Source organism: Podarcis cretensis (assembly GCF_951804945.1).
Source record: "Podarcis cretensis genome assembly, chromosome: 3".
NCBI lineage: Eukaryota > Metazoa > Chordata > Lepidosauria > Squamata > Lacertidae > Podarcis > Podarcis cretensis.
In genome coordinates this window covers 21,484,029-21,508,336 of record NC_137172.1, presented here as the reverse complement: position 1 = coordinate 21,508,336, position 24,308 = coordinate 21,484,029, and the positions used below count along the sequence as shown (strand labels likewise).

Below are 24,308 nucleotides of genomic sequence, written 5' to 3'. Positions count from 1 at the left end.
TGCCTGAACGTGAGTCTGGACCAAGCTTCCTCAACCTCGGCCCTCCAGATGTTTTTGACCTACAACTCCCATGATCCCTAGCTAGCGGGACCAGTGGTCAGGGATGATGGGAATTGTAGTCTCAAAACATCTGGAGGGCCGAGGTTGAGGGAGCCTGGCCTGGACTAAGGATTCTGAGCCCCTGTGTTCTGATTTGATACATGATATCCAATCACAGAACATTTCAGGATTGGGGCCTCTGTCATTGGCCTTTAAACTCTGAGTCATGATTTGCAGCTTGGAGGTTTAGACAGCTAATCACGTTGGGAGTGGGAGTGGCCCAGAAATGTATATAAGCAGCTGCTTTGCCCCTTTTGTCCAGTTCTGTTAGTTCAATAAAGATTCTTGCTGTTTGTTTTTTTTAAAAAAATATTAGGAATTTAAACAAAACTTATTATCTTAAAATATACCATCCTTAATTCCCCCCCCCCATTTTCCCCCTCCCCCCATAAAACAACCCACCCTCCCCTCCCCCCCCCCCAACTTCCCTCAGTTCCAATCTCTGTTTTCTTTATAGATGCTATTCTCTGCATGTTACAAAATTGTATAAATCCTTAATTTATCTGACTGGTTATTATCAATAAAAAGTTTGTGAGTATTTATTCAAAGCCTGCCAAGGAGTCCAGTTCACTTTGTTGCTTCTTTAAATAAGGTTCTTGCTGTTTGTTATCACTGTGTCTTGCCTCATAGGAACCCTTCATTTCAGTCATCTTGAACGGAGGATAGTCAAGAGTCACTGTATGAGTCATGAGGTCCCCTTCTCTAATGAGGCCTTACCTGTGTAGAGCTCTTTGTCCACATAACAGCAGTGGAGTTGAGGTTTCCCGGTGAGTGCTTTGTGTCTGAAGCAGAGTACAGGTGGCCACCATTTTGCACAGGGGTTCCACTCGGTGGAGCATGCATAAGCCCACCCCTTGCCCTGTTCTGCCCCCATTCTCCCATTTCCAGGCCTCAGAAACCTTGCAGACCAGATCCTCAGCCACTGTAACCTACACAGTTACGCCATTTAAGTGACCCGATCATTTGTAAAACTCCAACAGCCATTTAGCCTCAACTGTGAATTTCCCAAATACGTGGGGGTTAGATTACACCCGTCTCAGGCTCAGTGAAATACTATTAGACATCTACAGTTAGTGGCTTTCTTTGCTTTAAAGAGGAAGTAGACTCTTGGTTATTCACGCAAAGACAAATGATTTTTAAATTACATCCTAAAAAGCTAACAGATCATTTGTCATTTTAAATAATGGCAAAAGGTAATTTATTGCTGTATTTGTGCTTACACAAATAGAAAAGGGTCCCTTGCATGGGAGCAGAACTTTACCAAAAATGGAATGGTAATCGCCGAGATACAAGCACAATTTAGGAATAAAAATTATATTTAAGGATACACACTGTAAACAGAAACCAGATCTTCAAAGCCTTTGAAAGAAGTATTCAAAAAACTTCACTTGTCAAATCTTCAGCATTAACTAAGTGCAAATCTGGTTACAAAATTTTGGGCTCTGAATCAGATACAAAGTAATTTTTAGGTAAGCTTAAATACATTTTAGGTGCATGAGTTACCCTTAAGAAAAAAGAGGAAGCCCAGGGAGGGAAAGTGGATTCATTCCAGTTGGTTTAATCTGAATTCAAACCTCTGCACTTCTCATGTTTCTTCTTTTCATCATGGCTCCTTGTTTCTGTAATTTCTTTTCTGCTGAGTTTCCCCATGAGAAGTTGGAATGTTTGTGAACCTTCCATGATATTAGGGCAGCTTAGTGTATGACTGGGTGCCCTTATTTCAATAAACTGAAATCAAAGCTCTGAGCTCTCCACAGAAACTCTGACCATTAACGGCAGCTCAGCCAATATCTAAGACTTAATGTTTGACAGGTAGCTTGTCAGCCCATGTGTATCTTAAATTTTTGTGTTTTCTTAAGCATCCTGAGTCAGGATAAGAGCAGAGGAAAGCCTCTTGGTGTCCTGATAGGTACAGAACCACTAAGGCATTGTGCCCTCAATCCCCATCTCAGATAGCCAGTCCAAAATGTCTACCAAAAAGCTGAATGTATCAAAAATTGCAAGGCAGTCAAAGAGAATCAAAAGGTTCACATTCCTCCTATATGTCTTCCTGCATACGTCTTCCACTGGTAGAATAAAAGGTCTTTCTGTATCCAAACCACAATGGAAATGGAACTGAAATGGATTCAGGAAAATGATGCCATCCAAAAATGTACTGGGTTGTGCATCCTGCCCAATTATTGCTGCTAGCCAATAATTGGATTAATTTTCAGGATCCAGGGAAGCTTTCTTCAGGTAGAGCTTTCTCACAACCTCTTCTTTGAAGAGGCATTTATCACATCCTAGTCCCAGCCAGTCTACCACTCAGTCAACTGTTTTGAGCCAGGAGGGTCAAGGGTCAAGCAAACAGGTGGTCAGATACTCTGCTGCAAGCAGCTTGCCTTTGTCATCAGGCTTCATCAACCGACAAATCAGAACTGGGCAGTGCTTTGTTCTCTTTATTTCCAAAAGGATTTTCAGCCACAACCTTCCATGGTGTGTTTTCTACTATCAGCTGCTGAATTACGTACTTTGACACACAGAGATCAAGCCACCAAGTAAAAGTTGGGTTTGTAATAGCTCAGCGATGGTTTGTGAACAGACAGAATACGAGCCATGAATTTGAGCATTCCTTACTCAATGCACTAAATCCCTTGTTTGTTTGTTTCCCTGTTCACAGTGGGTTGTCTGCTAGGCTGATATGTTTAGAAATTGACTGATGCTCTCTAGTAGACAGCCTCAATATTCCTGGCCTTTACCTGGTATGTCTCCTACCTTCACTGCTCCTGTGCATCTCTCCACGTCTGAAGCATTTCCAAATCAGTTGCAGGTCCCATGTAGCCTACAAAACACCTGGATAAAAGAAAAACATCGGGAGTGTTTTTGTTGCATGGCCATGTTTTAGCAATGGAGTGCCTAGGACAACAGCCAGCTGTGCTTTTCAATATGCACTCTGTTTGCTAGCATCATTTATATCCTCTACAGAATGTAGAAGATGAACAAGCAGTGACATTGGAACAGCACTTTTGGAATTGTCGGAGCACACCAGATGCCCTTAATCCAACCTTGATATTGCATAGGGAGCTTACTTATATCAAGTCAGATCACTGGTCCATCCAACTCAATATTGTCTACACTGACTGCCAGCACCTCTGCAGGGTTTCAGCTCTACCCAAAGATTCCTGGGATTGAATTTGGGACTTTATGCATGCGCAGCAGACGCCCTACCCACTGAACTACGATCCTTCCCTATATTGTCCCTGTATTCCAGATAGGGAAAGTGCTGAGGCAGGGAAAGAGTGGCTTATCAATTTATTGCATTTCTATCCCTTTTTCTATCCCTTTTTGTGGAAGACAGAAGTACCTGGCATGCTCTGGTCCATGGGGTCACGAAGAGTCAGACACGACTAAACGACTAAACAGCAACATCCCTTTTTCCAATGAGCCCAAGAGGTCATACATGAGATTACCATATGTATTTTCTCTTTACAACAACCCTGCAAGGTTAGTTGGGCTGAGAGTGTTTCTAGTCATTTCACCCATTCGTTTCAGTTTGCGAAGGAGTGTGTGTTTCACTCGGGGCTCTGTAAGGCCAGCTCTGCCTCCTTTGCAAAGGGGGAGGGCTGGCAGCTGTGAGGGGTGTGCGTCTTGCCTTCTCTACAGAGAAACTCTCTGCTCTGTGCAGATGTTGCTTGACACCCCTGCAACTGAAGGGGTCCTTTATAATTATGCATTTACTATTGCAAACAGCTGTGGGAGGTAGTCAGGTGAGGTACAGCTTGGACATCTCCTATTGCTCTTCTTCCACCACCACCAAACAGCAGCACGAGACATTTGGGGGTGGGGAGAAAGATTTGCAACAGGATCAGGTTTCCTCATGTCGGCTGCTTTCCCCCTGCATAATCCCTTTGTGCTGGTGTTTGTGGGAAAATGTTTACACACCATTTCCTCTATCTACTATTGCACAGTTCATGCACCTACAGCAGGCAGTTGAAAACTGTTTTGTATCAAAAAAGGTTCAAGCGCATGAATTTCTGCAAAGATTCAGGACCTGGCAATTTGACCACCCACCCTCTAAGTGTTGACCTCAGAGTTTACTGGCTTTGATCAGATGAATGAATGGTGTCTGCATTTTAAAAACAGACTAAATTATAATCGCAGGTCATCATCTTTCAGATATTGTTCTGGTTGGTATTGCATGCCCTTTGTCCGCCAATGTCAGAGATGTGCTTCTGTCTAGCCCTGGCTGTTGCTGTGATATGTTTGGATGTTTAAGTGCTGAATAGCAAATATTTAATTAATATTCCAACCTGGGGAATATTATTTATCTATTATTAACTGTGCATTATTATCTGTTTAAAATATTTATAGCCACCTTTCCATGGCAGCTTAAAACTGACGCAGCTTAAAACAACAGCAACAAAATCATTTTTATGCATATAAGGCAGCCAGCAAATAAACATAGCAAGCTACAAAAGGAAGACATAAGAACACTTGAATCCACTACAGTGAAGTGGCTTCAGCTCTGCATCTAAAGACCTCACTTGCATATCCACCAACCAGTGGATGCCTGAGGTCATGGAGTGAGAGGGTGCAATCCTATATTCCCCACGGGGAATGCATTGGTGAAGCAGCAACCAGCAGGACTGAACCCTCCTGTTCTCTGCAGTTTGGTTGCGGGGTGCTTCAGCAGACGAAGACTCAGAGTCTCCTTCCCCATCACTTTATCCTAGAAAATAACAAATTACATTATCTGTTTATAAATCTCAGTACAGTATTTCTTTGGACTTCTTAGAATTCCTGAGCAGCGCTGGGTACTTTCTGCTGGTACTTTATAACCAGATGTTTTGGTCCACAGCTGGCAAAAGTTGCTACAAAGCGCCATGCACATGGATGGTGCCATCTATATAAACCGCAAGCAAATTTGTTTCCGCTCCAAAGCCAAATCAATCACAAATGAACATCCGACTGTATCCTCCTCTTTTTCTTTCCTTCTCTTGTTTTGTAGGAGACATGCACCCAGCCGTCAGTTTGAGCTAGCCCATCTCTAGCCTTGCAGAGAGAGGAGGTCCCATCATTAATCCCTGACCTCTCCGTTTCAGTTTCACAAAGAAAGCTGAAGTTTAGTTTAAATATAGTTTCCAAGAGTGCACCAAGTCCTGCATAATAAATCTATCAATAAGCTTCTCAGCTTCACAGCCTGAAGGGGAACCATGTCTCTTATCACCTCTTGCCATTTGTCCACACTCGGGGGGTGGGGGGTGGGACGGACAGACAGAGCAGGGGTGTGGAGGCTCATACGCCTGGGCAAACAAGGAAAGGAAAGGAAAGGAAGAACGGGAGGGAGGGAACTTTCCTTTTCTTGAAGAAATGGCTTTAGCTCTATAAACAACATTTGCGTGAACTTTGTCCAGCTTGGCAGAAGACTAACAGGAATGTACACGGTCATTGTAACTGCATCGCTGAGGGCAATCGCACTTCTCCCAGTTAAGGAAACAAATATAATAATAATAATAATAATAATAATAATAATAATAATAATAATATTTTATTTATATCCCGCCCTCCCCAGCCGAAGCCGGGCTCAGAGTGGCTAACAACAGTAAAATAATACAGCATTCTAAAATCAATTCATTCTAAAATCAGTTCAAATCAAACTGATGGCAACATTCGGCTAGAGTTCTGTGAAGAATTACCAAAGGAGGGGGTCAGGCTGTGCCTTGGCCAAAGGCTTGCCTACCTTCCCGCTATATCCATTTTAATAGACCTTTGTGCCAATCTTCCTATATAGTGCTGCACATACTGAATCTGTGTCTAAGATGGCAACATACCCTCAAGCTGTTCGTGGTTGGACAGGGTTGCCTTAAAAAAAAAATTAAACAATTTCAGCATAACAAATTATCAGTCCAAATAATCAATTACATTTTTCCCCCTCCCCCCCCCCCATCCCTCCCTCTCTCCCTCACCCAGGACTTCCCTCAGCTCCCCTCTCTGGTTTCTTTGCACATATTGTTCTCTGCATGATATAAAATTGTACATATCCTTGCCTTATCTATCATGTGTTCAACTAATAAATTTGTGGATGTTTCTTCAAAACCTGCCAAGGAGTCATTTTGTTGTCTTTTTAGGTAATTTGTAAAAAGTTCCCATCCTTCCTTGAAGTCACAATTGTCCTTATCACGCAGTTAGTATGTCAATTTGGCCAATTCTGCAGAACTCATCAATTTTTCTCGCCACTGTTCTTTCGTTGGGATTTCCTCATTCTTCCATCCTTGTGCTAACAAGACTCTTGCCGCTGTTGTAGCATACATAAGTTCTTTATTTTTCTTGGCAGGTCTTGTCCTACAATCCCTAACAAAAATGCTTCTGGCTGCCATATATATATATATATATATATATATATATATATGTAAGGCAGCGTTTTTCTGCTTCAGCCAGTGACCATAACAGCAATGCATGTCCAAATAACAAGAAAACCCAGAAGATAAACATCCAACCCACCTCCATATTTGGGTAGTTAGCTGATAGCCCTCTTGCTCTTCTCCCTGATAAGTTTGCTAGGACAGGCTGAAGGCAGAAATAAACATTTTTTTAAAAAAAAAGCTGACCTGCTGCTGAAAAAACCCCGAAACACCCACCCACTCTCCGACAGCCACTTATTCTCTTTCCCAACGTAAGAAGAGGCCTATTGGATAAAAATTTCTGCTTAAAACTTCCAATCGTTCTCATTATACTATTTCTATTATCGTGGTTTTGTCGCATAGCTTTGCGTTATATCCTTTTTCATACATTCCACTATTCGTTTCATTCATTTTTGTTCACAAGTATCATTCAAGTTCTGCTTGGACATGATTTTGTATAAATTTTTGGTTTCTTTTTTTCTTTTTTCTTTTTCCTTCGTCTTTTCTTTCTTTTCTTTTTAATCTTTTTAACTTTTTGCTTATTCTTATGTTGCGGTGTTTTTTATTCTTTACTGATTTTTTCTATACTTACCTTTGTTGTAAATTATTATTTACATCTGTATATTAAACCTATAAAAATTTACCATGGGGGGGGGGGAGAGATTCAGTCAAATATAAAAGAAAGAAGAAGAAAGAAGAGGCCTATTGGATCAGACCAAGGTTAGTTTACCATAGGAATGTAAGATGGAATCATTTTGTGTTCTGCAATGGATTCATTGTGTGAAGCCCTGTCTCCATTCCACTGCAGTTCCACTTCCACCCCAAAGTGTGTTATTCACTGTCCACAATAGCGAACATATGTAATTCACCTGATTATGTCACTTTATAAAATTGTGCAACTTACGTAAATCACATAAATTACCCGAGTTAGGCTGTCATTACGTAATTTACATAACTTATGCAACGTTAAGTTCTCTTTTTTTTATATAAAATTTTTTATTGAGTTTTCACATTTTATAAACACAAACACAGACACACAGACAAAAACAACACATATAAAGTTTCATATCCTTACTTTCCTAACCCCAGTTCTTGACCTCCCCCCACCCCCCCTTCATACATCCTAATTCAATTAAATTAGCTCAGCAAGTTCATATCTCTCATCCTTTACATATTATTATTATTATATATATATATTTTAAAAAATACTTAATTCTTATTACTTGGCCAAATTTTACTTATCCAATTTTCTTATAAATATTAAATCCTTTTCTAAGGTCGACTCAAATTCCTTCCACGAATTTCCCTTTTATCTTAAAAATAGGTCATAATAATCAAACACAAAGGTCATAAACATTTTTTTAAAAAAAAATCTTCCCCCCCCCCGCCCCGGTTTCTGTCCCTTCCCAATATCCCCATGTCCACAACAACAGTTTTTAGCCTGGATTCCTCACATCTGAGGCCTTTAAATCTCTGTCAGTCTCTCTCTGCCGATTTTGTTGGTAGCCCTCTTTGTTGGTCATCAGGTCTCGAAGGAGTTCTAGCTCAGTCTCGTCAGATTTTCTTCCATCCAAAGTACTTGGTACCAGCTGCTGCGAAAGGTCAGCTAATCTTCCATACTCAAAGAGGAAGCCCCAGTCATATTTCTTGCTTCTTTTAAATTCAAATATTCCAAGTGTTCCAGGGGCTTCCTCCCTCCTCTTTCGCATCTTTCGCAGATTTGTAATCCAAAGGTCTTCTTCTTTATGTTCTGACAATGTAGGCTTCTGGTTGATACTCTCCATCTGTACTGGCCCTTGTTCCCTCTCCTCCTGTTCCGAAGTTATCTCTTCTAATTCAGCTGTAGATTTTTTCCCGGTCAAATCCATTGTGCATTCAGCAGAGTCACTTATTTTAGAGTTCAAGGTTATAAGTTGTTTATTCATAGCCGTAGTCTGCTCCTGCAACTTTCCCACGAGAAAAAACATTCTTTCTATCTCTGCCTGTAGTTTTCCATCTGCAGCCATTGTAGTGTTTCAATGTTTCCCCTAGGGGGATTCTGGTTACTTAATAGTTTTTTCCCAACAGTCCGTTACTTTGTTATTTCACTACTTTGTTCCCAACCAGTTTAATTCAAATATAACAAATTTAGTCCAGAAAGGTGTTAAATAATAAGATTTTTACTTTCACTGCCCATTTGACAGCTCCTTTGACAGCTGTCAAACTCCTTGTTCCTTTTTCTCCAGCTCACATACAGGACACTCCCGGGTCTGGGGGGGGTTTAGACAAAGGCTTCTAAAATTCCACTCTTACTCTCCAGCACAAATCTTCTTCTGTCAAATTCATGAAAATATTATCTTTTAAAAAACACCAAAAAGAAAAAACTCTCCACCTTAGTTCTCCGATCCTTGCTTTAAATCTTCTGTAAGCAGGGGGGTGCGGACTTCCCTTTAGCACATCCCCCGATCGTACCAAATTCAAAGGTAGAAATTTTAAAGTCCAAATTCCATTTTACTCACGGATTAATTAAAGTCCGAATTTCAGGGAAGAAAGTCAGTGGTCTCCGGCCATGGCTCGCGGCTTCGCTCCACTGCAGTAGCGGTCCACTCACAGCACCATGCCACTCCCCGTACCCTCTCTGCAGCCTTTAAAAAGGCTCTTCGTGGGTCGGGGGCGCTTTAGGTGCCCGCCGAGTCACCAAGTCCGCAGGCTTCAGCGCCTGCGGTTTCTGAGGGTCCCCGCGTCACCGTCGCGGTAGAACCCTTCTCCAGCGGAGCCGATTCCCTCCGGAGCTCGGAGGGAATCCGCCATTAACCAGATCGCGCTAACCCGGAAGTCCTATGCAACGTTAAGTTCTCATTGAGAGCCAGTGTGGTGTAGTGGTTAAGAGCGGTAGTCTTGTAATCTGGGGAACCGGGTTTGAGTCTCCGCTCCTCCACATGCAGCTGCTGGGTGGCCTTGGGCCAGTCACACTTCTCTGAAGTCTCTCAGCCCCACTCACCTCACAGAGTGTTTGTTGTGGGGGAGGAAGGGAAAGGAGAATGTTAGCCGCTCTGAGACTCCTGAAGGGGAGTGAAAGGCGGGATATCAAATCCAAACTCTTCTTCTTCTTCTTCATTGTGTTTTTCCACCTCACTCATTTTGATGCAAAGAAAATGCAGTGCAACACAATTACCGTATTGGCCTGAATACAAGCCGCACCTGCAAATAAGCCGCACCTTTAAAATTCGGGGGGGGGGGAGAGAGAGAAAAAGACAATACCCAAATATAAGCTGCTCCCTTAAAATTGGGTTACAGGCTGAAAATCGTTGCAGCTGGTAGAATTGTAACTCCAAGCCAACTTAATCCTTTGATCTTGCAAGCCCACAAAACGTACTGTACGATCGCTAAAATCATAATTCGCTATTCAGTTTCTACAATTCCGCAGGCACTCAAGCTCGCAAACTGGCAATAAAACCTTTTTTCTGTTCTGTTTTACCATATGGCTGTTTCAGCAGCAATATCGTAAAAGCCAATTTTTATAAGTTCGCGAATTTAAGCCGCGCTTTAACATTTCATGCTTGGAATTTGGGGGGAAAGTGTGACTTATATTCGGGCCAATAGGGTACATATCATTTGCAGGCTGAAAATAGGAACCACAATTAATACCAAACATATACTCTGGACTTGGAGCTGTCACAGCTGCCTTGGGTTGCAGAAGACCCCCAGGCGTTCCTCCATGCCCCCCCAACTCCACTAGTGGTGGCCAATGACAGTGCTGATTTGGGGCAAGACCACGTCCATTTAGGGTGAACTCTCATGTAAGATCTTTTTTTAAAAAAATATTTTTTATTAACAGGCCAATCAAATCACATTAATTCCAAATCACATTAGTTCCAAATTATACAGTCAGATTTTTAAAATTTTATTGGGGGTACCCATACTTCAAGCTCCGAAAGGGATCCGAACATCACTCTTGTTGCTGCTTTAATTACACTGTTCTGTCCAGTTCTGTCCAGATAGTCTCTTTGTTATTTTCCTCATTTTCTTGTTGTTATCATATATTCCTTTCTTTGTGATCTCTGATAATCTTCACAAGTGGGTTGAAAACAAACATATCCTGTGTGGATTTTACACTCTCCAAGAGCCATATCACATAAAGGACAGACGCCATTTCCACACCTCCGCAAAGAGCATTCCCACAGTCTGTCCATTGATTTCCACAGGCCTACGAATCTGTATCTCAGGGGGCCCTGCCAGATCAAATCCACATTCCGATAACCATACATTCACATTCCAATGACCATGGTTCTCCTCCCCCTCGTCCTCCTGTGGGCAGGCCAGTCTTAACAAATCTCCATTTGAAAACTGCGTCACAAAGCTTTCTTTCCCTCAGACGTTCCCACCAGTCCTCTCTTTGAACAATAGTTTATTTCCACACAGCTCTTAATCTCCTGCTTGTGATTAGTAATTTGCAATGATTCTTTCTCTCTGGGAGGGAGGATTATTGTGTACTGTGTATTATTGTCACATAAGACAAAAAAAAAGTTTTTCCTCCCCCCTTTCTGTTTCGCTCTGACATACCGATCTTTTCATGATGAGTCTTCACTTGATTTATTGTCCAGCCCATCGCTCCGCTCACAGAGATCCCATTAATCAGCAGCCTTTACTCCCGATCTTCACTTGAAGTATGTGCATTTGCTTCTATTTCCAATTATATATTTCGAGCTGATGCAAACCAGTGTGAGATTCAGAGACAGCGTCCAGGAGAGCCGACTCCACCCAAGGGCTTTGTGCCTAGTGCCCTCACCCCATTCTTTCGAATCTGGGGGTGAATTATGGGTACAGCAGGCAAGGCAGTCCCCCTCATTCCCTTGGGGGGGGCAAGGGAGGCTGCATACTCCCATAACAGCCTCTTAATTACCTCATGTGGGTCGGAGAGATGTTATTGTCGGCCATCTTCCAATGTGCCCCATTGTGCCCCCCCCCCGAACTCTCATGTAAGATCTAGTGGAGTCACCAGAACTCACTGAAACCCTCTCACACATGTACATCAAAATTACAGTGGTACCTCAGGTTAAGTACTTAATTCGTTCCAGAGGTCTGTACTTAACTTGAAACTGTTCTTAACCTGAAGCACCACTTTAGCTAATGGGGCCTCCTGCTGCTGCCATGCTGCTGGAGCACAATTTCTGTTCTCATCCTGAAGCAAAGTTTTTAACCCGAGGTACTATTTCTGGGTTAGCGGAGTCTGTAACCTGAAGCGTATGTAACCTGAAGCGTATGTAACCCAAGGTACCACTGTAATTAGGTGAAGAAGGCTTTCCTTCTGTGTAAAAGCTTTCCCAGGTTTTTACACAGTTTTCAGCATTTATAGCAATTTTTACATACCTTGCCAGCCAGCATTTTAATACTGTTTAGTGCGGTTTGTTTGATTGATCCGAGTTTCCATGTGTGTCTGTGTTCACTGGGGGGATTCTGCTAGTTGTTGAATTCGATGAGTCATCGTGAAGTTTGCATAGTTTTGATTTGTTACATCGAGTTGTGTATTTGTTTTAAATTACAAGTTGCCTGAACACTTTTTTTATATTACATACAGTAGATGACTCAGAAATGCGCCTGGCATTTTTTCAAGAAGGCAATTTTTATTTTTATTTTTACAGGACCAGACCTACACAGAACAATTAAATGAGATCTTCTTTACAATAGAAAGGCTGTGGCACCAACTTCCTTTCCTGCTTGGCTGAGGTGGAAGGTAGGGATTGGCGGATTGCTGCGCCAGTTTGGAGATGGCACAGTGATTGGGCTTGGATGCTGTCATGTGATGGCAGCAGGGCTGACTCGGGATCCCACACCCTCCCTACCCTTGGACTTCCTGTTTCATGGCTTCCCATTGGCTGCTGCAGGAAGGGGAGTGCCATGCTTGTGGAACGATGCTACTGTGACTCCACAGGTAGCAGGCAGCCAGCAGAGGCTGGCAGGGCAGGGTGCAAAGGGGGTTTATTTGCTGTCTAAGGTGCTAGAAAACCCAAGTCTCTCAGTATACTCATTCCCCTGTTTTGCAACGCATACATTTTCTGATCCTGGTTTGCTGGGGATGAGCACTAAACATAGCTTGCCAAATTAGCTATAGATAGGGGCACTAAATCAGCACTGAGTGCTCACTGGAAGGACAGATCGTGAAGCTGAGGCTCCAATACTTTGGCCACCTCATGAGAAGAGAAGACTCCCTGGAAAAGTCCCTGATGTTGTGAAAGATGCAGGGCACAAGGAGAAGGGGACGACAGAGGACGAGATGGTTGGATGGTGTTCTTGAAGCTACCAGCATGAGTTTGACCAAACTGCGGGAGGCAGTGGAAGACAGGAGTGCTTGGCGTGCTCTGGTCCAAGGGGTCATGAAGAGTCGGACACAACTAAACAACTAAACAACAACAAAGGGGCAATAAGTAGGAACATGGGATGGAAAGGCCTGTGTGAAAGGAGAGGAAAGAGGACGAGTCTCTAAACCATGGGCTAAACAATTCCATTCAGAAGACTGTCTGAACTGAGCATAATGTTCCTGGCTCTCACTGCAAAAATCCCTCCCCCGCCCCTTAATTTCAGGCCCAACCCAAATTTACCCAGCCCAAATTTTTGAATGTGGCTTGGCTCGCTGAGCATTGGAGTGTAGGCTGCCCTTTGTGCTGTGATGTTTACTCTTATATGTCTCGTGTTCACACATGTATAGCGATCACAATGTCTCGGAGTATGTCCAGACCACAAAATTCAGTTGACTACCTTTTGGAGGAAGTACCCACTAGTGATATAAATCCATATCTTTATCTATGTCTATTTTATATATGGGTGTGAGAAAAACAGTACATCACTCTTTGTCGTTTTGGATGACTGGCTTCCCCACTGTTTTTCTGGCTTGTTGGCCAAGCCTACCAACAATTCTGGACCTCAAGGTATTTCCTGTTTCAGAAACATTGCCTCTCTCTCTCTCTCTTGTCACAGTGTTGCGGTGACAGAGCCCCACATTCCTAACTTTCTCCCGACACCGTGCAGTTAAATAAAACCGCAGAAGCAGTCAATTTGGTCCAGAATTCCTGCAGCCCAGATCTCTCCATTTGGTATAATGATTAGTCAGTGATGTCCTCCAGACAATATTTACAGAAGGGAACTGTGGGCTCATAATGAAAAGAGTTAAACCCCCTTCCTTAGTATTGCTTCGCAGATATATTACGTGCCACAAAAGGTGTCAAGTAAAGTTCAAGAGAGCTGTGAAGAAACCCTGCCAAAATTTATGCCTGAACACATTTAATAACAAAATATGTGTGTATACGACAAGCCTGTCTGGCAGATCTGTTTTCTAGACACTACATGATCTTTTGAAGAAACTGTCAAGATGCTGATAGATGGGCTTTTGAAAACTTGCGGGATATACATAAAAGGGTGGGAGGCGAGTGACAAGAGCTAGCAAATCGCATGATTAGATCCAAGCAAGCTATGATCATAGGGAGACCTCAAAAGTAAACAAACAAGACATGTACATTTTAATATGGTTTCAGGATGTCACTTTAATCCCTCCAGCATAATTTGGGTGAAATCTGGGGAGCAGGGAAGGGATAGTAGGCACAGGTCTGGTCATCAGCTGCGCCTCGTTTTAGTAGCATGTTTAAATCAGCACAATGCAGGGTTGCCAACTGGCCAGGAAAAAATAGTACAGGATGTTCCTCTGCCTTTGACAATGGTGTGATATGCAGAAGTCAGCAAACACAGCTTTGAGAAAAGCACAATCACCATAGAATAGGGAGGTGCTGTGGGTTAAACCACAGAGCCTAGGGCGTGCCGATCAGAAGGTCGGTGGTTCGAATCCCTGCGACGGGGTGAGCTCCCGTTTCTCGGTCCCTGCTCCTGCCAACCTAGCAGTTCGAAAGCATGTCAAAGTGCAAGTAGATAAATAGGTACCGCGCCGGTGGGAAGGTAAACGGCATTTCTGTGCACTGCTCTGGTTCACCAGAAGTGGCTTAGTCATGCTGGCCACATGACTGTATGCTGGCTCCCTTGGCCAATAAAGCGAGATGAGTGCCGCAACCCCAGAGTCGGTCACGACTAGACCTAATGGTCAGGGGTCCCCTTTACCTTTACATTTATCTGAATATCAAGTTGCTATTAAATGGACATGTGCAGGGGCTTCAAAAAAGTTGGCAAATCTATTATTGATTGATTGATTGATTGATTGATTTACTACCCACTCTAAGGCCCCAGGGCAGATTACAGCATTAAATGGGTGTTTGCTCACCAGGTACAGCAGTAGACTACTATTTATATATAAGCTGTTTTCTATTATCAGTACAGTAGTACCTCGGGTTACAGATGCTTCAGGTTACAGACACTTCAGGTTACAGACTCCGATAACCCAAAAATAGTACCTCAGGTTAAGAACTTTGCTTCAGGATGAGAACAGAAATTGCGCTGCGGCAGCGGGAAGCCCCATTAGCTAAAGTGGTACCTCAGGTTAAGAACAGTTTCAGGTTAAGAACGGATCTCCAGAACGAATCATGTTCTTAACCCGAGATACACTGTACCTACTTACTGAACAATTTGATGGGCATGCCATCCTAGTTTTGTTGTGTGAGCTGTTTTGAGAAAGCAGTTAGGCAGCAGAAGATGGCTAGGCCGTGTGGACTGAGCATTGCTTTCCAGCTTGCCAGGGCCACATGTCAGTACCAGTTACTGTGCCCACACCGCACTCAGCTGCCTGGTTCCTCACCCCTTCCCCCTCCCTCTCAGAAGCCAGCAGTGATGTTGGGAAGCCAAGTAGGCAGTCCACTCCCATCCGTCCGACCTGCTGCTGCATTCCCCCTTTCTCAAAGCAGCCCCACACAACAAAAATGGCTACTGACCAGTGGGTGGCTTCCTCCCCACATTGCAGTTCAGAACTTGTACTTGCCCCAAAGAGCTGAAACTATGCAATGTGGTATATACTGCCTGCAAGATGATAGTTTTCTTCTCCTTCTGCATAACTAGGTGTGGGTCAAAATACAACCAATGTGTTGTGTGTAGCTCCCCCACCCCCCCCAGGATGCATGGATCTGTCAATACAATTTTTCCTCAGCTTCTCATTTTCCCTGTCTTAAATTCAGTTCTCCACCTTTCCAATTTTCTCTCTAAATCCTCATGAAAATTCACCAGCATTTTAGAATAAATTTCTCCCAATATGCACATATTTGCAAGCTGTTTTGACTCTAGACATATTTTTTTGCAAACAACGTTCCCTACTGTGATGCATTTTTTTGTATGCTGTTTTCATCAATGTATGGACACTTTTGCCTAATACATGCATTTTTCTGCACAGTGTTTTGCTGGCAAACTGCATCACAAAATTCAGAGAACTGCAAATTTCAAAGGACAGCTGTGCTTCGATTCGTGTGTCAGTTCAAGAAGTGAAACTTACGTAGCTGCTCATTAAAAAGCAAACAAACATCAAATTTCTCCCAGTCCCTAGATTTTTCATAGTAAAAGCAAAGTAGAAAGGAAAGTTAACAGAAAGAGCACTCAGGGTATTAAAATGATGCCGCCAGCCTATTTTCCCAAGAAAAGCAATTTAAAATGACATGATGTTAATGTAAGTCAATCCAGAAAGAAAAACAGAATGTTCACCTGCAAGCAATCCCTTGAGACTGGTCAAGGCTGTCTCACAAATTGCCCAGTGTTTAACTTGAAGTCCATTTGTTAATTTTGTAAACACTGCTGTTTCCATTTCACATTGACATGATATTGACAATATGACTCTAATCCTGCAGGGAAGGAAGTATTGGGTTTCAGGCAGCTATAGGACACCCCTCCAGTCTATCTTCACCTGAGGGGCTTGTGCAAAATGTTATTGACATAAGACAACATGGTCTGCTTCAGGCTTCCAGGTGATTGAAATCTGTCTGAGATTTGTAAGTTACTGCATTTAACGCTAGCAATGGGTTCTCAGTATACTCTATATTCTGTATCAGGGGTGAGACATCATTTTCAGCCTGAGGGTTCCATCCCATAATGGGCAACACTGGCTGTATCCCAGTGGTCAGAGGTGAAAAGTGGGTGTGGCCAGAGAGAAACCATGGGCAGAATAAGCAGAGCAAAAGATAGCGCTCTTAACTTTAGTACAGAGAATATATCCCAGCTCTGCTAAAATAGGAGATTTCTACCCACAGTCACACTCCTCTGTGCCCTCTTTCCAAGTGTATTTTTTTCTCCCCACACCTTCACCCTGTGGACAAACTTTGACAGCCAGATGGAGACATCTACATGTCAATCATCTGACATCATAATAACATCAAGCGCTGATAGGTGGGCAGGCCTGCCTATCCCTCAGAATTGACCAGTGGGGTGAGAGAGAGTCCTATCCTACTGTCTGCAAAGAACGCATTGGCGCAGCAACTCCAAGAAGGACTGGACTCCGCTCTTCAGCAGATGAATGGTGAGTTCACTCCTGCAGCATTTTGAGCAGGATTTAACCATCACTCACTGGCTGATGAGTGAGAGGTTAAATCCTTCTGCTTTGGCTGCATGCACCTGTGAGGAACTGATGGGTGCAACCAACAAATAATTGAGTAATGCTTGATATCACCAGGATGTCAGCTAACTGTTGTCTTTTTGGTGTCTACCAAAGACCTTCCTCTTCCAGCTAGTCTTCTAAGTGGACATTTTTTTATCCCAGTTTGTAAGTCTATTGGATTTTACATTGTTTTTTGTACATAATTATTTTAACACTAAAATATATATATTTTTTTTGGGGGGGGTTATATATGCAGTTGTTTTATATGCCTTTCTATTGTGTTGTGATATTGTTTTGAGATGCTTCACGGGAAGCAATTAATGAACTTGTTATATTTACTTACTTTATTTCATAAAAGTTATACACTGCTTGATTGGTTTCTTTAAAAAAAACATACACCTCAAAGCGGTTTGCAAAAAGATAAAACAGTAAAATCAAGAAACATTACAACTCTACTTTGAAAAATACAACAGTTAAAATACTAAAACAGATTAAAATTACCTCAGCTTTCTAAGCATCTGGGTCGGTTTGCCTAAACAGGAATGTTTTTAGCAGGCATTCAAAAGAGTAAAGTGAAGGTTCCTGCTTGATCCCAATAGGCAATAGGCATGAAATAAATAAGAGCCCATAGACTTGTTTATCTACAGTGTGGCCAGCTTAATCCATTCTGGAGAGCCTCCCTGGACCTACAAATTTAACTTGCTTTGGCTAAAAGTGGCAGGAAGATCATAGCTGTATTTAGATTCTCCGTAAGAGAGAATGAGGATCACAGAACTTCATTTTCTAAACACCATCTTAGGAGCCAAATTGCAAATCAAAGTGGATGGAGTGACTCAGAAGCAAATCAGTGTTGTTTTTCTAAGCACAGATACAGATGAAAGGAAAATCTTGAGGCACGTACAAACCCCTCGTTTTTAACAACTATTTGCATATAAACTAAATATGAAGATAAAGAGATTGCTACAGAGCAACACCAACTTGTTTCGTGTGATCCTATTTTTACACAATTCCGGGCATTTAGTGGGAATCAGTCAAAGGCATTTTCTGCAGAGTTACCCTTCATATTTGTCACAGCCTCACGAGCATACAACTTTATCTCCTTTGACAATATGAAATCAGTCACTGTCTCCTTTGTTTGACATAATTAACATGCCAGCAATCCCTGCGGTGACCTCCACAATTTAGAGATGACAGCTCAGGAGTGCAGCTCTGAGCTACGGCATCATGTGTGCTTTGTGTTAAAGTAAATGGCTCCAAACAGGAGACTTCATGCCATCGACGAGGGCCTGCTCTCCCTCCACCCACTGCCCCCGCCCACCAACTTCCCTGCCAAAGGATTATATTCGGTCGCACAGCATATGAGAAAATAAATTCCAAATATATGATACCGGTGGAGACCATGTGCCTATATTATGCTCATATAATGCAGACGGGAAGGCACCCGAGGCAACTGGCACGGAGAACGTATAAAAGGAAGACGAAACTGGCTTCCCGCCCAAGTTCAAGCCACCCCAGCTAGATAATGTTAAATTGGAAATAGGAATAATTATGTACTTAGGGCTTGATTATGTTCCTCGTTTCTTTGGGGACAATGTATTAGCATGTTAATTTGGGAGGTAAGGGGGGGAAATAGAGATCTTATCTCTTCGGCACATGCCACACGCTGAACTCCTGATGACAAACCATTTCCATGCCATGCAGGAGATGCTGATGATCCAAGGCACTCAGCTGAAAGCCCACAGAGAGAGGTTTTTTTATTATCCTCTGTGTATATTTATTTCTCCCCATATTGATTTCAATCGCACAATTACCCTCACAGTCAGAGACTCAGAGAAGGGGCTCCAATGTGGGCCAGGACATCCTACACCAAGTGTGCTTTTCCAATGGCTGCAATGGAGAGACAGCTCACTTTGCAATATTTGCATTACATGGTCTATTGTGAGCTGCATATATGCACTACTCCTCCCTCTATATATGCAGCCCTTGTATGGGGATTGTGTGGGATGTGATCCATGAGAGGCAGTCAAGTACAACATTCCTTGTAATGCCAGAGAAGACATGCGAGGGAATGTTTGGTCCAGCCAGTCGAAAATTCCTATTCCTCCTGGCTGGAGCATCCTTCCTTTTGCATGTGATAGAAGGTGGCCATGACCTAACCTGTCCAGGTATCAAAAGGATGAGTGACACAGCACCCTTCCTCTTTTTGACTTCCTTCTTCGTTTTAGCTAGGACTGCTCTGCTAGCTCTCAGCTAGCGGAAGCACTGGGATTATTCACCCATGTGGGGTGGATCCACATGTACATATTTGTAACTAAGTCTGCCTTCAGGAATCCAACTGTGAACTGATGTGAGTAAACTTCTTTTATTGACTTTGAAGAAGATTGTAGTGCCTTTATTCTTTTAATAGAGATTCAAGGGAACCTACCAGGAACATACAATTCAATCTGAGACAGACTGAATTGCATAATAGTGAGAGGCTCACACGAGCCTGCAGCCAGCTATCTGCTGTGCATGTAAAAAGGGGAATGTAACTCTGCTAAGTAAAAGAACTTGCTAGCACAAGTTAGGAAGGATATTAGTAAACAATATATCCTCTCCTGTCACCCTGAACATTCCCACAGATTGTGCATTCCCCCCAGACAAGGGAGAATGGTCTTCTCTGTACTGTGACAGACATCAGCAGCAACAGAAAAGCTGTTCACTTTTCACTCACTCAGGTACGCTATTCACTTATATGGGTGGTGCTGACCCATGCACACAGTAGCAATGAGGAAGTGGAGCCACTCAGAGAGGGCTCAGTTGAGGGCTTCTTCCCAAGGGACACCCAAAACATGGAGCCACCACTGGAATAAAGGAGACAGGACATCCATCTTCAAACAGGGCTGTTACATAGACGTAAGTGTGGGGATCCTATGGCCCTCCAGATGCTGCTGTACTACAGTTCCCATAACCCCTAGCCATTGTCATGCTTGCTAGGGCTGATGGGAGTTCAGCTACATCTGGAGAGCCAAAGGTTTTCCACACCAGTTGCAGAAGATAGGGCATTTTGCTCCAAGGGGCAGCACTAGAACCAATCGGGAGAAAATGTCAAGGCAGCACTTTGTTCCTAGACGTTAGGAGAACCTTCCTAATGACAAGATTCAATCAACAGATCTCTAGGATGTGGGGTTCTGTCCTCCGCTGGGGGTATTTAAGCCAAGGGTTGGATAGCTATATGTTGGGGGTGTTGTACTTGCATCCTGCCCCACAGATCCTGCATCGAGCAAATTCCAGGCTAGGCGCCCTATGAAATCTCTTCCCACTCTAAAGTTCTGTGGTTCTGATAGCAAGAAGAAAAACCCGGAAGCATGTGGAGCAGAAGCACAAGTTCCCCACACTTCCCCTTCTTTGCGATGCTTAAAGCAGCATATTACAAAATGCGTCTTTAAATGTTCCCTGTTTGAACGCCCAATTAGTTTCTTGCAGGAAAAGTAAAATGTCCCTGTTTCGTTTGACACAAACCCCTAAAGGGGCATGACATTGTCACTTTCACCTTGAACTTTACCGGTGCTGTAAGCCAACGACCCAGCCAACTACCTATTATGGAGGTATGTTTCCATTCTCTCCCCTGGATATCAGATGATTTATGTCATCTTTGCTCATCACTTTACATCACTTATTATACTGTTTAGGTTACTTTGATGTCAATGGCTTAGTCTCATACCAGACATCCCTCAACAAAAGCACATATACAGGTGTCTCCTCGGAAAAGGAGGGGTATAATAGCTGGTCTTTCATACCACGGTCATTTTATTTATTTTGTTCAAAGCCATTCATGACTGTAATCACTGCCTTTGGGCTTTCCTCTTTTGCTTCTCCTAAAGCCTTTCCACAATAAGCATCTTTTCTGCTCCAGAGAGATGCCTTTTGCTTTTGTTCCTGCATGTAGACTTGTGCTTTGCTTGGCTGAAATTGTCTGTGTGAATCATCTGCCATATAATTTCCTTCTAATTCATAATTTGTTTTGCTCTTTGATGATTCCTAAAAAGATTACCTGTAAACTCTAAAAACTTTTCGTCGTTTCTTTTACTGCATTCATGGGATTAACATTAGTGGCTGAAAAAACAAGCTCTCCTGGCACCTTAAAGACTAACATATTTATTGTGGCACAAGTTTTTTTCCAGATGTCATTAAAGCTAAACTCTGCCAACAGTTTCTCATTGATTGTTTTCATATTGAGAAAAATGGTATGAGCTTAAACAAAAAGGATCAGATCCTGACACCTGGCAAGCACAGTCGGGCTTTACGGCCACCTTTATTTGAATTATATGGGTCCAACATTAACTCCCCCCCACCCCCAGTATAACTCCCTGGCAATTTCCATAAGGAAAACACAAGTCAACACTTTCATCAAAGATGGGCTCATTTTTACAACATGAAAAATGTGATACAGTGGTACCTCGGGTTACATACGCTTCAGGTTGCAGACGCTTCAGGTTACAGACTCCGCTAACCCAGAAATAGTACCTCAGGTTAAGAACTTTGCTTCAGGATGAGAACAGAAATTGTGCTCCGGTGGCGCAGCAGCAGCAGGAGGCCCCATTAGCTAAAGTGGTGCTTCAGGTTAAGAACAATTTCAGGTTAAGAATGGACTTCCAAAATGAATTAAGTACTTAACCCAAGGTACCACTGTACTATTATGACCCACCTATGGGGCAACTCCAAAATGTAGAGCTGAATTTGTTTCTAATTCAGGAATCAGGATATTTATCTCTAGAGCTGGCCCTACCAAATTTATTGCAGTCCTGTATACAGCCACTAGCCTTTCAGATGATCAACATGTTTCCTGTTTCTGATGCCTGCCTAGGAATAATAGGGGTCCTGCACATCACTTGAAAGGGCACTTCGGCCAGTGAGATGACATCTTTCAAAATTCACACTTCTCCAGATTTTGAGATGCAGTTCCTCGGCTAAATAATGTGTGCAGAAACGCAACTCTTAGGGTAAATCATGCACATAAATGAGTGTGCTACAGAGTATTATGCTTATTAGTAAGCAAAAGTAAACCTGGCTTTGCTGGAAATTCTGTTAGTGACTTAAATCTGGATTTGATAGATCATGGGTTGAATGCTCTGGAGGGAAAGCTATGAACAATAACTGGAGACTATGCTAAAGTGAGGAATGGAACTGATCAGATGGGATAGGTCTGGAGCAATTTGGAGTCAAATAGGGGACATTAGTTCCATGACAGAGATTTTAATCCATCAAAAATTGCTTGCAGGTTTATCAGCTGTTCTTACAGTAGTGGTTTGTATTCCCCACATGCCAATCAAACGAGAAGAGCCACATTATATTCTGTTACATGCACCAAACATTTAGAAAATAAATAAATACTAAGATGATTAGGACAATCAAAGCAATTACTAACCAGTGACCTAATATCACCCTGCTTGCTCTGCAAAATGAGAAGAAGCCCTTTCCTTTGCTCTACCTAGGATGGAAACACATTTGAGTGGGACAAAAGAGGGCAGATCTCTTCAGTCGTTGCACCTAGATCAGGAGCAGCGAACCCCAGGCCCAGGAACCAGGGCCCTCCAGGTAAAAATGTTCCCTACCCCAACTTAAGTTGTGGAACACCTTGCCCCTAACCTCACAATTTTTCTTTAATTATTAGCTATTGTTTTATTCCAGCAGGTTTTTTGTTGCCTATGGCAAATGATGTTTCAATGCTTTAATTCAGGGGTCAGCAAACTTTTTCAGTAGGGGGCCAGTCCACTGTCCCTCAGACCTTGTGGGGGGCCGGACTATATTTTGAAAAAAATATATATGAATGAATTTCTAACCCAACAAATAACCCAGAGATGCATTTTAAATAAAAGCACACATTCTACTCATGTAAAAACACACTGATTCCCGGACCGTCCGTGGGCTAGATTTAGAAGGCTATTGGGCCGGATCCAGCCCCTGGGCCTTAGTTTGCCTGTTGTTGTTGTTGTTGTTGTTGTTTAGTCGTTTAGTCGTGTCCGACTTTTCGTGACCCCATGGACCAGAGCACGCCAGGCACTTCTGTCCTCCACTGCCTCCCGCAGTTTGGGTAGTTTGCGTACCCATGCTTTAATTGCTGTTGTTTGGTTGCATTCTTTCATATTGTTGCTTTTCATGAAATTGTAATTGTAAATGTTTCTGAGTGGTGCTTCCCCCACCCCCACCCCCACCCCCAAAGGGCGAGGACATAAGCATTTGAACAAATAAATAAAAATCTCAGGAGTGCCAAATGTGAGTAAATGGAATACATGCGCAGCCACTGTCATGTTCCTCATACAACCGCACCTTTTTTTATCCTCTCGGAAAAGATGACTCAAACGTATGACATTCCTTAAAAGCCTGTGAGCTTTGATACTTCCCAGAGAAGAGGGCTGGAGCGTATTTTACCTCATGACACTGCCGATGATCTCATTAAAGCACAAAGTAATCACTTGGAGACATCTGCACTCCTGGGCTCCGGCCTGTGTTTCGCTGTTACTTAATGAGCAGTCAAGTGGCTGATTCTTTTAACAGAGGGCACCGATTAGGCTGCCGTATCGCCTCGAGCTCCTTTCCTTATTCTGGGCTTTTCATTTGAGCCAATTTCTCAGCCTTCGCAACATGCAGAGAGGCAATCTCATACCAAAAGAGGCATTCGCCTCTAAATCTTTCCAGCTGCTTTCAGGGCCCATATAGTATATGAGGTGAGATATTGTGAAATTTCACCACACAGTAAAGAGCAGCCAAAGGGCATATTCTAACCTCTCTCTTCCCCACCCTCTTCCTCTCCCTTACCTACTGCCTCCTATTTGATGCAAGACTTGGTACCCTTTCATCTTCCATATGCCCTGTTGCCCAAACAGAATATCGTGGGGAAGGGACTTCCAAGCTGGGGTCCGCAAGCTTCACTCAAGGTGGTCCACGGTGTCTCTGTGAAGAATGGCTGTGAAAGGCCACTCTTAAATATTCATATTGATTTAAGTCGCAATTCTATTGCTTCTGTTATTGCTTATATGTTTATTTCAATATGTTTATTTATTACACACCTTGCAACACGGTGTGGCACAAATCCGGGATGCCACCTTCTGGGTCTGCACTCCCACGTGATCCATGTGTGATTGCACCCCCCGAAAAAAAAGCACTTTCCCAAGCATAGCGCCCAAAGCATGCATTTTGGGGCATCACACAATATTCTTCAGGAACACACTTTTGGAGAGGAAAGCTCTCTTGTGTGCCCCCAAAACATGCATGCCCAAATAAAATGCAGCCCGAAATTGTGTGAGATTGTGGCTGCCATTTTGGCTGCTGTCCTCTTCTGAGAAAAAAGGATGTCCCTT

At 42.9% G+C, this 24,308-nt stretch overlaps 1 long non-coding RNA gene across 1 annotated transcript; it reads right to left on the bottom strand.

Moving 5' to 3' along the window:
• Positions 1-4,440: 4,440 nt before the first annotated feature.
• Positions 4,441-23,720, bottom strand: LOC307212019. Its single transcript, XR_013836731.1, has 3 exons — positions 23,380-23,720; positions 5,819-5,940; positions 4,441-4,807 (listed from the first exon to the last, which is right to left on the bottom strand). It is a non-coding gene; the product is annotated as an uncharacterized lncRNA (long non-coding RNA).
• Positions 23,721-24,308: the final 588 nt, after the last annotated feature.